The 14,516-nt window shown below is 48.0% G+C and overlaps 1 long non-coding RNA gene across 1 annotated transcript in view; it reads right to left on the bottom strand.

Annotated features, from left to right (window-relative positions):
- The window catches only part of LOC108533103 (uncharacterized), a 31,633-nt gene that overhangs the window by 15,862 nt on the left and 1,255 nt on the right, over positions 1-14,516 (bottom strand). Inside the window, exon 2 of the long non-coding RNA XR_001886652.1 lies at positions 3,961-4,138. This is a non-coding gene — a long non-coding RNA (uncharacterized LOC108533103). The remainder of the gene's footprint in view (positions 1-3,960; positions 4,139-14,516) is intronic.

Below are 14,516 nucleotides of genomic sequence, written 5' to 3'. Positions count from 1 at the left end.
TACAAAAAAACTAGCCGGGCGAGGTGGCTACTCGGGAGGCTGAGGCAGGAGAATGGCGTGAACCCGGGAGGCAGAGCTTGTAGTGAGCTGAGATCTGGCCACTGCACTCCAGCCTGGGTGACAGAGCGAGACTCCGTCTCAAAAAAAAATAAAATAAAATAAAAATAAATAAATAAATAAATAAAACATATATACATAAAAAGCCACAGGCTTGCCCGAGTGCAGTGGTGTTTACAATTAATTGATAACAAGTAACAGACATTTTTGTTCTTTCTCCATTCCCATTGCATCACTTGACTAGTTAAAACCACTTTTTTTAAAAAAAGAAAAGCTACCAAAAATTGTATGAAGAAAGAACAGAAGACATCAGATGAGCCATGCATTTTTCTTTCCAGTAACACAGTGCACTGAGCACGTACGTGCATGGGTGTGACCCGCCCATGTCCCCGGCGCGCCCTGTGAGGACGGGACGGGCTGTGGTGTGTGGCTGCTTCTCTGCGATCTAACGTCGACTCCCTAAGCAGACGCAGAGGAACCATGCCTTGGTCACAGCCCCAAGGCCATACCACCCAATTAATGGAATATTAGCATAATGTACTAAAGCTGAGCTTCAGAATGCACAAACACAGAGATGCTGAAGAAGAATGAAAAAAACGAAATACTATGAGATGTCAGGAAACAGCCTCAGTGTCAATTCTAAGGCAAGGCATCAGAATACAGAATCTCTTCCTTTCAAATCTGCTGGACATTCTTTAAACATTTCATTAGCTTTCCTTTAGAATGCCTATGTCTGTCTCCACAGCTGGTATCTGGCACAAAGTGATTTCTCTGAAATGATGATTTTCTGTGAAATGATATTTTATCATTATAAGAGTTACTGCCATTCTCCCGTTCTCCCATTCATGAGACTCCCTAGCTGAGTCTCAAATAATCTACTCTAAACATCTTCAGCTTGAATTTTCTTGACGGTGAAAAAGAACCCCATACACGTTCTTAAAGGAGCAAATCTGAACTGCGGCTCCAGGAAGCGCCACTCCGCAGCTTCGTTCCATATTTCGACCTCAGTGACACAAGATGTGTTCTCTTTTGTGCCCATGTTTAGGATCCTTTAATACACCCCCATGTATGGCTTCACTGTTGCAATTTCCTTGACTCTAAAAGGGTTTGGATGACCTATGAAATTGAGCTTAAAATCATGAGTGAAATTTAGCATGGCAGAAAAAGTGCAGAACCCAGAATCACTATGCTGGCAAAATATTTTTGCTAGGTAGGGTTTGTAATTATAAAAGTGTAAAAGGAAAATAAATCTTGGGACCCCAAAGTCACTAAGCCAAAGGGCAAAGTCAAGCCGGGAACTGCTTGGGGCAAACCTGCCTCCCATTCTATTCCCACAGCAAGATAGCTACTAAGATAAAAAAGTTACATACCTCCCTCAGGAATTTCTTTGTGGACAAAGGACAGACAGAACTCAAAGTCACCCCTCTGCCCATTGAGATAAATGCGTATCTGACTGTCTCCTTCAGAAAGGGCTAATCAGAAATTCAAAAGAATGCAACTGTTTGTCTCTTATCCACCTGGAAGCCTCCTCCCCATTTCGGGTTGTCCCACCTTTGTGGACCAAACCAATGTACTTTTTATTTTATTTTATTTCATTTTTTTGAGACGGAGTCTCGCTCTGTTGCCAGGCTGGAGTGCAGTGGCGATCTTGGCTCACTGCAACCTCTGCTTCCCGGGTTCAAGCGATTCTCCTGCCTCAGCCTCCCGAGTAGCTGGGATGACAGGCACATGCCACCATGCCCGGCTAATTTTTGTACTTTTAATAGACATGGGGTTTCGCCGTGTTGGCCAGGATAGTCTCGCTCTCCTGACCTCGTGATCCGCCCACCTCGGCCTCCCAACCAACGTACTTCTTACATATATTGATTGATGTCTCTTGTCTCCCTAACATGTATAAAAACAAGCTGTGCCCCGACTACCTTGAGTACATGTCATCAGGACTCCTGAGGCTGCGTCACCCGCACACGTCCTTATCTTTGGCAAAATAAACTTCCTAAATTAACTGAGATCTGTCCCATATATTTGGGGTTTACAAAAGTAACACATGCTAGTTGCAAAAATTTCAAACAGTAAACCTGTGTAAAAACAAAAGGATAAAGCCCTGAAAACCCCTACTAATTTCCATCCCAGTCCCCAGGGTAATATTTTGGAGTGATTCTTTCCAGTTGTTTGCGTGTGTGCATGCGTGTGCACGTAATTTGTTCATCATACTACACTCACTGTTACTAAACTCTCTTTTTTTAATTTCTTTTTTTTGAGATGGAGTTTCACTCTGTCACCCAGGCTGGAGTGCAGTGGCGTAATCTCAGCTCACTGCCACCTCCACCTCCCAGGTTCATGTGATTCTCTTGCCTCAGCCTCCCAAGTAGCTGGGACTACAGGCGTGTGCCACCACGCCCGGCTAATTTTTGTATTTTTAGTAGAGACAGGGTTTCACCGTGTTGGCCAGGCTGGTCTTGAATTCCTGAACTCAAGAGTTCTGCCCGCCTCAGTCTCCCAAAGTGCTGGGATTGCAGGTGTGAGCTACTGTGCCTGGCCCAGTAAACTCTTTTTAATTAACAATATATCAAACATCAAACACACCTTTCATGTAATGTATTTATTTATGTATTTTTTGCAACAAGATCTTGCTCTGTCACCCAAGCTGGAGGACAACGGTGTGGTCATAGCTCACTGCAACCTTGAACTCCTGGACTCAAGAGATCCTCATGCTTTGGCTTCCCAAAGTGCTAAGATTACAGACTTGAGGCACTGTACCTGGCTCATGTAGCTTTAAATATAGCTTTTGAAGAATTATTTAATTCTGCAGATTTTATTTTTAAATTAATATATGCTCATGGTAAAAAAAAAAAAAAAAAAAAATTGGCAGGTGCAAATCCCAGCATTGTGGGAGGCCGAGGCGGGCGGATCACGAGGTCAGGAGATCGAGACCATCCTGGCTAACACGGTGAAACCTCGTCTCTACTAAAATACAAAAAATTAGCTGGGCGTGGTGGCAGGTGCCTGTAGTCCCAGCTACTCGGGAGGCTGAGGCAGGAGAATGGCGTGAACCAGGGAGGTGGAGCTTGCAGTAAACCGAGATCGCACCACTGCACTCCGGCCTGGGAGACAGCAAGACTCCGTCAAAAAAAACAAAAAAACAAAAAACAGCCAGGGGCGGTGGCTCACGCCTGTAATCCCAGCACTTTGGGAGGCCGAGGTGGGCGGATCATGAGAGGTCAGGAGATCAAAACCATCCTGGTCAACACAGTGAGAACCCATCTCTACTAAAAATAATTAGCCGGGCATGTTGGTGGTCGCCTGTAGTCCCAGCTACTTGGGAGGCTGAGGCAGGAGAATGGCGTGAACCCAGGAGGTGGAGGTTGCAGTGAGCTGTGATTGTGCCACTGCACTCCAAAGGGGCGACAGAGCGAGACTCTGTCTCAAAAACAAACAAAAAAACAAAAAAAACCTATACGTTATTGAGTAGTAACATATAGGGATAGTGAAGTGCAAAAATCTTCAATTTGTAGCTTGATCAATGTTTGCATATGTGAACATTCATATAACCCCTACCCAGATTAAAGTATGAAACATTTCCAGACATCTGGAAAGAAGGTAAGCTTTTGAGAAAGAAACAAGGTTTTGAGTTCCAACAGGCTAAGAATCCAAAAGGATTAAAGCATAACATTTATAGATTAAAATGTTTCTCAAGGAGACAAAATTTTTTTCTGGGAGAAAAAAAGTTGTCTCTCAGAAGACACGCTGCACCCACCCTGCACCCTGCTTCCAAGAAGGGGACAGGCAGGCATTGTGGAGTGTGCTGGCCCCCGGCCCCTGTGCCAGTGTGCCAGTGTGCCAGTGTGCCAGAGCCTCTAGAGAGGTGATTAAAGTTAAATGAAAGCCTAAGGCCAGGGCCCTCACCTGATAGAGCTGGTGACCTCATCAGAAAAGGGAGGGACAGGGGAGCTTTCTCTCCAGGTGCGCAGAGTAGAGGCCACGTGAGGACACAGGGAGGAGACGTCGTCTGCAAGTCAGGAAACCACCCTTTCCAGATGTGGAGTTTGGCAGTGCCTTCACCTTGGACATCCAGCCTCCAGAACTGTGAGAAATAAACTTCTGTTATAAGCCATCCCATCTGTGGCATTTTATTATAGCAGCCTGAACAGACTAAAACCAGGGTCTGAGGGCAGGAGGCCCATGCCTTCTCTCTAGACTACCGAGGGGGAGAGTTTAAGCCTCCCAGAGATGCCCTGGCACCACACAGCAGGCAGGTGGAGGGCGGTGCAAGGAGCCCCCGGGGTTCCCACCGCACGCTGACTTTTCCCAGGCTCCAGAGGCTGAGGGAGAACTGCAGGGGCCTCAGAGCTGGGGGTTTCATGCTATGCACCGCAGGCCAAACGGCACCAGGCAGGACCACAGACTCCCGTGGGAGACGCAGCAGAAGAGGGTCGGCTGGAGCTCGGGCCACCCCACAGCACCGCCTGTGCCGAGACACAGGTGCAAATGCAGAGGCCGCTTTGGAGAGGAGGAGGTTCACTTCCTCCAGTACTGCAGAACCTTCACTTCCCAGCCTTAAATGTCCCCCACGAGCCACATTTACCTGAAAAAGGCTATCTGGTGTTTCCCACTTGTCAGGCAGGCCGAATGCTCAAGGCAAAATTTTCCACAATATTGGAAAACATGTAAGTTATTTATTTATTTATTTTAGATGGAGTTTCACTCTTGTTGCCCAGGCTAGAGTGCAACGACATGATCTTGGCTCACCGCAACGCAACCTCCGCCTCCCAGGTTCAAGCTATTCTCCTGCCTCAGCCTCCTGAGCAGCTGGGATGACAGGCATGCGTCACCACACCTGGCTAACTTTTTGTATTTTTAGTAGAAACGGGGTTTCTCTATGTTGGTCAGGCTGGTCTTGAACTCCCAAGCTCAGGTGATCCGCCCACCTCGGCCTCCCAAAGTGCTGGGATTACAGGCGTGAGCCACCGCACCCGGCCCATGTAGCAATTTTCTATGCCCAAGCTGTGATCTGTGAAATCTGCAGTGACAATAAAACCATGGATGGGGCTCTGTGTGTGCGCATATGTGTGTGTGCCCACACCTGAACATATCTCCCCACCTCTCTGCAGTTTTTCTACTTTACAAACCGTTTAGATTTGGATTCTGGAAAACCCAAGATAGATTATTTTCCTCTGAAAGGGGCTAGCGAGCAGACCATCAAAAGCTGAATTCCTCCCTTCCCCTGTAGATCAGAGGACCATCAGAGCAAGCACGTTTCAGCAGGAGGCCACCAGACACACCACGCAGCACCTGCAGCCCTGCGCCTTCCCGCATCTGACGGGTTTCAGCTGACAGCAGTCCTGGAGGCTCACAGCCCAGTGTGCACGGCCTGTGAAGCGGCCTGACCAGCTGCAGATACGCTCGCTTACAGGGATACCCCTGCAAGGAGGGACTCCGAGGAAATAAGTCATTTCCACTCTCTCCAGACACTGGTCTATTTTCTTAGGGTTTTGTTGATCTGGCTCCCAAAAGTCCTTTGTGATATCTAATCCTAGTATGTAAATAAAGGCGTTGTGGTGGCTTGGAATATGTGGTCTAGGCAAGGTGAACGACATTTCCTGGCTTTGCTTTTTTGTATGTTTCCATTAGGGTGGCCATAAGGGCAAACTTGTGGGAGATCTAAGGGCAGAAGTGAAGCAGGAGGTGTCATGTGTGTCGTACACATTGCCACCTGGCAGTGGGCTCGCCTTGGGAGTATGGGAAGGCAGCGGCCGCAGGGCTCCACCTTCCCTGACCAAGCCCTGGGTCAGGTGTAAAGGTCAGCTCAGTGACAAACAGCGCCAGCTCCTCCTGCAGGGCGCTCAGCCCAGTGGTGCTGCGAGAGCTGCCACCTCATTCTATCCCTGCGGCCCTGCCCCCTCACCTTACATCCCCCTTGCCTCTGCCTGCCCTTGGAGACAGCCTTGGAGAGGTGGCTTACCCAGCTCCCACAGCTGCAGAAGGTCAAGTCCCTGCGACAAATAACATCACGGGCACCGGTACATGCCACTACCTCCAAGGGGCTCCACTTCTCTCATTCATTCCTGACTGACAGCAGAATTTGGTACTGGAAGCGGGCTGGTCCTACAGAAACGGAATCTTTAAGATTAATTCTCTGAATTGATTCTGGGTTTTCAGGAATTGGTTGTTTGATCTGATTAGGCTTACAATTTAATGATTCTGGCTGGATGCCGTGACTCATGCCTGTAATCTCAGCACTTGGGGGAAGCTGAGCTGAGTGGATGGATTGAGCTCAGGAGTTCAAGACCAGCCTGGGCAACAAGGCAAAACCCCATCTCTACAAAAAATTTAAAAATTAGCTGGAGGTGGTGGGCGCCAGTAGTCCTAGCTACTCTGGAGGCTGAGGTGGAGGATCACCTTAGCCTGGGAGGCCAAGGCTGCAGTGAGTCATGATCATGCCACTGCACTCCAGCTTGGGCAACAGAGAGAGACCCTGTCTCAAAATAAAACAAAACAACACTGCTTATCTCCTGTAGCAACACAGCCAAAATTTCTGAAAGCCATATCCAAAGTCTAACCCTGTGTGTGGCTGAATTACAGCACAGATGGACCCTCCATCCTCTCAGGTCTCTTTTGCTAACATTAGGACACTGACCAGGAGGGAATGGGACCCAGGGTTGGAAGAAAGACATATGGGCAGGCTCCAGTGTTGCAGGGGACCGTAAACCCTGCCGAGTCCGCTAAGACTTCTTTGTCCATAGAAGCAGCCCTCATTCCCTGCCAAAGTACATTCCTGTTCCCCTGTCTGGGAAGACGCCACTTACTGTCCTCAGAACCAGCCTGACCACCACCCCTTGTTCTAGACCCAGAACCAGACTCAAGTTCCAGTAAGTCCCTGAGGGGAAAAACAAAAGAACTGCCTGATTTTGCCATTTGTACTGAGAGAAACCTGGGAAATAAGCGTGGACATGGACCCAAGCGTGTGAGATGGAGTTCGAATGAATGTAAAATGATATTAGGTCAAAGTTCTTGTTACGGGATCATCAAGCTGCCTTCAGATCCAATGTGTTAGTTTGGGGCTGGGGGCATCTCAGTTTGCCCGGGACATTTTATGAAACATGGACCCAAGGGGCCCACACCAAACGAAATGGAAGTGCTGGGGTGCCCCAGAGGAAGGCAGGCATGCAGGGGCTTTGGGAGAGGGGAATATCAGAGTGCACTGATCGTGTGAGACCTGCTCACTCGCCCCTCCCCGTGTCTCCTAGGTGGGCCCAGAAAACATGCTCATCACAGGGGCTCTGAGAAACAGATTTGTGAGGGGAGCACCAGCATCCCTGGGGAGCTCTGTGGTGGACAGGAATTACAGCAGCAGGGGATTCATTTGATGGGTACCACTCATTCCACATGGATGGTGGGTTCCCGGGCTGCAGAGAGTAAGGGGCATTATTTAATCACCAAAGGCAAACTGGGCGTGGTTACTGTAACAGACACAGGAACGAAGTAGTCTCACTCACAGGGACCTGCAGTGCTGGCTGTCGGTCAGGATGTCCCTAGACCTGAAACAGAGGGGAGGCCCTCTCATGTCCTATCTGAGCTGCATAGTCAGAAAAGCTTTCCATCCAGTAACCAGAAACCTGAATCGCCCCAACACAGAGTGAAGAGTCCTTGGCCACATGGCCGACGCGATCCGTCCCACACACCGAGCGCTCTCTTGATGCAGGGAGCCAGTCTCCTGCTGGAAAGGCCTCACCACACTGCCAGGCGTTTCTATCACTGGTCTTTATCTCAGCCTTCCCTAAAGGGGACTGCACCCATTTTCTAGTGTGACTGTGCACTGGAGAAGGCAAAAGAATCAGATGTGAAAGGACTAGAAGCTGGCTCAGAATTGGCACCAGTTCCTGGAGATGCAAAACACCACCGACGTCCCCCAGTCAGAGGAGCTTGTGGAGGGCAGGTGACCAATGGCATTTTGGCTCATGTTCTTCTCACAGTGGTGTCCCAGTTTTGGAATGCATAATATCTGGAAGAGATGTGCTCAGGAACTTGGAGAATCCATGCGTTAGTTCCCTGACCTGTGGTACAAGGCAATTATGGCAGGAGAGGCCCAGAGGAAGCCACTGACTGCCTCTACTTAAAAAAAAAATCTTAAAACCAAAAGCAGTATCACATTTCTGGAAGAACTGCAGAAACTGTGCCACTATCAAAGTAGTCAAAGATGCAAGCCTGGTGATTCCTACCATATTCCCATCCAAGCCACTTATTTGGCCTGCACATAGACTGATGTATCTTTGGGGATGACAATGGATTGTCCCTCAGTCAGGTGGTGACTCCACTTGCAGCTGCTATTTCAGATGTAGTTTCATTACTGGAGCAATTAGCGTATTCCTTGGCATCTATATGGAGCTATTGATTTGACAGATGCCTCTTTATACCTTTAGTAAATATCATCAGAAGCAGTTTCCTTTCACCTGGTAAGGCCAATAATACATCTTCACTGCCCCAAGTCTGGCTATATCAGCTTTCTAGCCCTGTGCCATAATGTAGTCACCAGGAACCCTGATCACCTTTCCCTTCCACTAGTACATTATATCGAGCAAAACACGCAGTTGGGACACGTGAGCAGGACATAACAACTACTTGATACATGGAGTAGCCGCTACTTCTGCCAGACGTTGAGAAATCAGCCCTCCAAAAATGTTAAAGGGTCCAGTCGTCCGGGGCATGTCAAGATATCTCTTCCAAGTGAAGGGCAAGTCGTTTCGGCAACTGGTCCCTCCTACTGCTAAGGAAGAGTAACAGCACTGAGGGGCCTCACTGGATCTTGGAGGCAATATGTGACTCCTCTAGGCCTGCTACTCCAGCCCACTGACCGAGTGGCTGTTCCAGCCGCCAGTTTTGAGGAGGGCTCAGAGTAAGAGATGTCTCTGCAATAGGTCAGCTGTACCAGCTGCTTTGCATTTGGCCTGTGTGACCCTGCAGAACTGATGGGGCTTAAACTGCCAGTGATGGATAAGGAAGCAGCATGCAGCCTTTGGCAGGCCTCCATGGGTGAAGACAGTGCAAACCCTCAGATTGTTAGAATGTGCTACCCTCAGTGAATACTCTCCTTTCGAGAAACAGTTTTTGGCTTGCTACCAGGTTCTAGCAGACATTGAACGACCATGGGCCACCACGTCCTCCTGTGGCCTGAGCTGCCCATCATGAATGGGTGCGGTCTGACTCACGAGTTAGCCACTGGATGTGCACAGCCGCACTCCATCTTCAGTGGAATACACGGGATCGGGCTCGAGCAGGTCAAGAAGGAACAAGCTGCACGAGGAAGTAGCCCAGATGCTTGGGCCCGTGCTCCTACCACGTGGCCATCTCGCTGTCCCTCCCATGCCTGTGGCCTTATGGGGATTCCCTACGACCTTGAATTTCATTCATATTTTAAACTTACTTTGGCTGGTGGTCACCTAATGTAGTAGGAATTAATTTTCAGTCTTGCTTTCTAAAACTGGGGTCTGTTGACGCCTGCCCTACGTTAGTGTGTCCTATAGGATCTGTAGATCTCTCACCTGGGGCACTCTCAGGTGACTCTACTGCACTCCCACGAGGAGGTCCAGGAGCCATATCTGTCTCCATCTGCAGCCTCCATTACGCCCCTCAGGCTAGCAATGAGTTCCTCTAAAACACCTAGCAATACGGTCCAGACTTAATTGTGCTTCCACTTGGACTTGGATTTCACATGGGGACTCCTAGACACTCATTCTCTTAACCCACAACAATGGTGAGAATTTTAGGCATAACAGGAGTAATAAGGAAATTAAATTCCAGTCATTTTTTGGTCATGCCACAAATATCAACAGCAAGTCTGGCTCTGATTCAAATAATACAGACATTAGTTAGGCAAACTCTGACTATAAACTAAGCAGCGTTTGGAGACTGGGTGCTAGGGTTTGGATCACTAAAACTGGGCTAGAAGCTTCTTTTTATTTTTTGAGAGGGAGTCTCGCTCTGTCACCCAGGCTGGAGTGCAGTAGTGCGATCTGGCTCACTGCAATCTCTGCCTCCCGGGTTCAAGTGATTCTCCTGCCTCAGCCTCCCCAGTAGCTGGGACTACAGGTGCCCGTCACCACTCCCGGCTAACTTTTTGTATTTTTAGTAGACACGGGGGTTTCACCATGTTAATCAGGCTGGTCTTGAACTCCTGACCTCGTGATCTGCCCGCCTTGGCCTCCCAAAGTGTTGGGATTACAGGCGTGAGCCACCTCACCTGGCCTAGAAGCCTCTAAGCAGCACAGTGAGGTAGGGTTTCTGCAGGGGAAGGCTGGGCACAGACTGCTGAAGGCCCCACAGAACGTCACTTAAGGGAGTCACCTTGGCTCTAGGTCTGTCCATGTCTTTGCCATCCCAGAAATGTCCCTTTGTCCTTGACTTGTGATTGATGTAACTCAGGGTTACTGACATGTGATACCTAAACTCACAAAATGCCAAGCCATGTGGTCAACTGGGCCAATTTGCTTGTTGAAAAAAATGACTGTGTATTCTTCTTAACCTGACCCATGAATGTTATATTCCAGGAGGCAGAAAGCTTATCTGGAAGTTGGCTAGTGGGCATGGAATCAAAGCAAGACGGGCTGTCATTGGAGTCAAATGTTTCATGGCCTTGGGTCCTTGCGCTAGCTGGCTGGCTGGCTGGATAGATAGATGTCCAAGTTAGGAATATTCCGCCATGTAAAATAGAGACTTTCTTCTGTGCTTCGCCACCATGCTCCCTTCATTACTAAACTCCTTCTGACGGACACATTATTTCTTTAGGCATGTTACTGCAGACAACTAGATTTTGGTTTGGGAGCCATTTTGTCTTTTTAAGCGACATTCAGTAGGCCTGACTTCATCCTTATGTGACTTTATCCATTTTCACAGAGGAGCAGTGTTCAGTGTTTTCCCCCAAGCTCCTGGAAGGGGCCTCCTGTCGCTGCCACACGTTATTGACATGACCTGTGCTGAACCTGGCCAGCACCACCTGCTGAGTCTCTTTCTTCACCTTTCTAGTATTTGCTTTTGCCTGTCACAAAAGGATTGGTACACCTGCCGTGTACCAAAAATGTATCATTTGAAAGAATCAAAAATAACAATTGTTACATGCATTTAAGTACATAAAAATATATGAACTCCAAATAATATCTTAAAAAATAAAAAATCGGCCAGGCGTGGTGGCTCACGCCTGTAATCCCAGCAATTTGGGAGGCCAAGGGGGGCGGATCACTTGAGGTCGGGAGTTCAAGACCAGCCTGACCAACATGGTTAAACCCCATCTCTACTAAAAATACAAAATTAGCCAGGTGTGGTGGCACATGCCAGTAACCCCAGCTACTCAGGAGGCTGAGGCAGGAGAATCGCTTGAACCTGGGAGGTGGAGGTTGTGGTGCGCCGAGATTGTGCAATTGCACTCCAGCCTGGCGACAGAGCGAGACTCCATCTCAAAAAAATAAATAAATAATTAAAAATAAATAAATAAATAAATAATTGCCACTGGTGCTCTCTAGGACACTAACTAGTCTGAAAATTGATAAATAAAAGGAAAAAATCAAGCATTATCTATCCTGTTTTGACAGTATAAACCATATTTCAGAACACCTTAGTAGATGAAGGAAAGTACGCTTTGATTTTTAGACATAGGGTCTCTCTGTTGCCCAGGCTGGCATGCAGTGGCCTGATCATAGCTCACTACAGTCTCAACTTTTGGGCTCAAGAAATCCTCCTGCCTCAGCCTCCCAAGTAGCTGGGATCACAGTGCCCGCCACCACCATGCCTTGCTAACTTTTTAGTTTTTGTAGAGAAAGAGTCTCTCTGTGTTGCCCAGGCTGGTCTCAAACTCCTGGCCTTAAGTGATTTTCTCATCTTTGACCCCCCAAAGTGTTGGGATTACAGATGTGAGCTACCATGCCTGGCTCAAGACACATTGTTTGTAGAAAGAAAAACCATGGCTAGTAAATGCAGGGGGAAATGGAATTAGAAAGTTCCTATGTTGCTTTCTCTAATGAAATAAAGATTGAGGCAATGATCACCAATGGCTACTGAAGTCCACCAGGTAAGAGGGTGAAGTGGCACTTCGTGAGGCTGGGTCAGACACCAACTGCGTCCACCAATCAATCTTAGTTTTACGAAAAGTGGGACAACTAGACATGAAGTGTCTCCGGATGTGACACCAAAGTGCACAGCACCAGTCATGGAGGGTTCCTGCCACGAACGTCACACTGAAATCTAATGGGCACCTGGACATAGTGATCCGTTTCCGGGAATAGATGACAGAGGGACCGACAAATGTCACCACAAAGATACCATCACCACATCCAAATTGTGGGAGATTTTATAGGAAAAATGACCCATGTTTTTCCTCAGGAATAAGGAGCATGGGGGCCAAAAGGGAAAGGGCATTGTTACAGAGGACCAGATACTCAGCTGCCATTTCCAGAAAATGCACTGGGTGGACAAAACTTGGATCCTTATCCAAGCAAATCAACAGCAAAGACATGTTTTTGAGATAACTGTGGAAAACTGAAGACAGACCTGGCGTTAGAAGATGTTAATGCATATAGATCTTACTGAATGGGATAATGATACCGCCATCAGGAGAAGTTGTAAAGAGCCCTTATCGGACTAATGTGTAGGACATTACATGACCCCTGGAGGTAAGTTTGCAAGAAGAGCAGTGTTGAAAACGCTTGAGGCTGGGGTAACCCACGGGGTTCATGGCACGATTCTCCACACTGTTGTGTATATTGGAAACATTCCACAGTAAGTTTAACAAATTAAATTACATTTGAGGCCAGGCGCAGTGGCTCACATCTGTAATTCCAGCACTTTGGGAGGCCAAGGTAGGCAGATCACCTAAGCTCGGGAGTTCAAGACCAGCCTGGCCAACACGGCAAGACTCCGTAACTACTAAAAATGCAAAAATTAGCTGGGTGTGGTGGCGGGCGCCTGCAGTCCCAGCTACTCGGGAGGCTGAGGTAGGAGAATCACTTGAACCCGGGAGGTGAAGGCTGCTGTGAGCCGAGATCACACCACTGCACTCCAGCCTAGGAGACAGAGCGAGACTCCATCTAAAATAAATACATAAACAAACAAACAAATAAAAATAAATTACATTTGAAAAAAAAAGAAATACCACTTTTGCCAGCACCAAGTGCCTGTGAGATGCCTGGAAGCCAGGCTCAGGGAGCAGCTTGGAAGGGGCCACTGTACTCCAGCCTGGGCAAGACAAGTGAGACCCCGTCTCTTAAAAACACATAAATACATATAAAGTTTCTCAGTATGTAGTTTCAAATTATTTTATTTCAGGAAACTTTTCTTGATTTACAAATTTCAGTCTTCTGTTCACTTTGGATTTCTTCTTCAGGGACTCCTATTATCTGTATGTCACAGTTTCTTCCCCTGTCTTCAATATTATCACTTCCTCTTGAATCCTTTTTTCAGTCTTCCTTTCTTTCTTTCTAGTAATTGTTAAATTTTAGATTAGTTGTAGATTTACAAACAATTGCAAAGCTAACACAGAGTTCCTCTATGTCCCACACCCGGTTTCTCCTCTTGTTAACATCTTACATTAGAATGGCAAATTTGTCACAATTAATGAACTAATACTGATCCATTGGTATAACTAAAACCGACCATTTATTCAGCTTCCCGTAGTTTTTTTTTTTTTTTTTTTTTTTTTTTTTTTTTTGAGACGGAGTCGCGCTCTGTCGCCCAGGCTGGAGTGCAGTGGCTCGATCTCAGCTCACTGCAAGCTCCACCTCCCGGGTTCCTCACCTGCCTGGCGACAGAACCTACTGAGGCTCACCTGCCTCAGCCTCCCGAGTAGCTGGGACCACAGGCGCCGCCACCTCGCCAGGCTAGTTTTTTGTATTTTCGGTAGAGACGGGGTTTCACCGTGTTAGCCAGGATGGTCTCGATCTCCTGACCTCGTGATCCGCCCGCCTTGGCCTCCCAAAGTGCTGGGATTACAGGCTTGAGCCGCCGCGCCCGGCCGCAGTTTTTAGCCTGATGTCATTTTCTGGGCTGGAGCTCACCGAGGATGCCCGTTGCAGTTGGTGGTTGTATTTCGTCTCCGCAGGCTCCTCCCCAGCTGAGACTTCCTCACACTTTCCTTGTTGCTGAGGAGCCTGTCAGTGTTGAGGAGGCCTGGCCCGCTGTCCTCTCAGCGGGGACGTGTCTGGTGTTTTTCTCACGGTTAGATGCGGTTTTGTGTTTGATGGGGAGGGAGACCATAGAGGTAAGGCGTTCTCTTCACACCCATGCGAAAGCACACACCACCACCATGGCTCACTGCCTGGGTGCTAACTTTGGCTGCCTGGCTGAGGGACGGCCTGATGTAGTTTTTTTTTTTTTTTTTTTTTTTTGAGACGGAGTCTCGCTGTGTCTCCCAGGCTGGAGTGCAGTGACCCGATCTCAGCTCACTGCACCCTCCGCCTCCCGGGTTCACGCCATTCTCC

This window comes from Rhinopithecus bieti, unplaced genomic scaffold (genome assembly GCF_001698545.2).
Source record: "Rhinopithecus bieti isolate Rb0 unplaced genomic scaffold, ASM169854v2 scaffold_11273, whole genome shotgun sequence".
NCBI classification, from domain to species: domain Eukaryota; kingdom Metazoa; phylum Chordata; class Mammalia; order Primates; family Cercopithecidae; genus Rhinopithecus; species Rhinopithecus bieti.
Note: the sequence above shows the minus strand (reverse complement) of the source record. Positions and strands in the feature narration are given on the sequence as shown.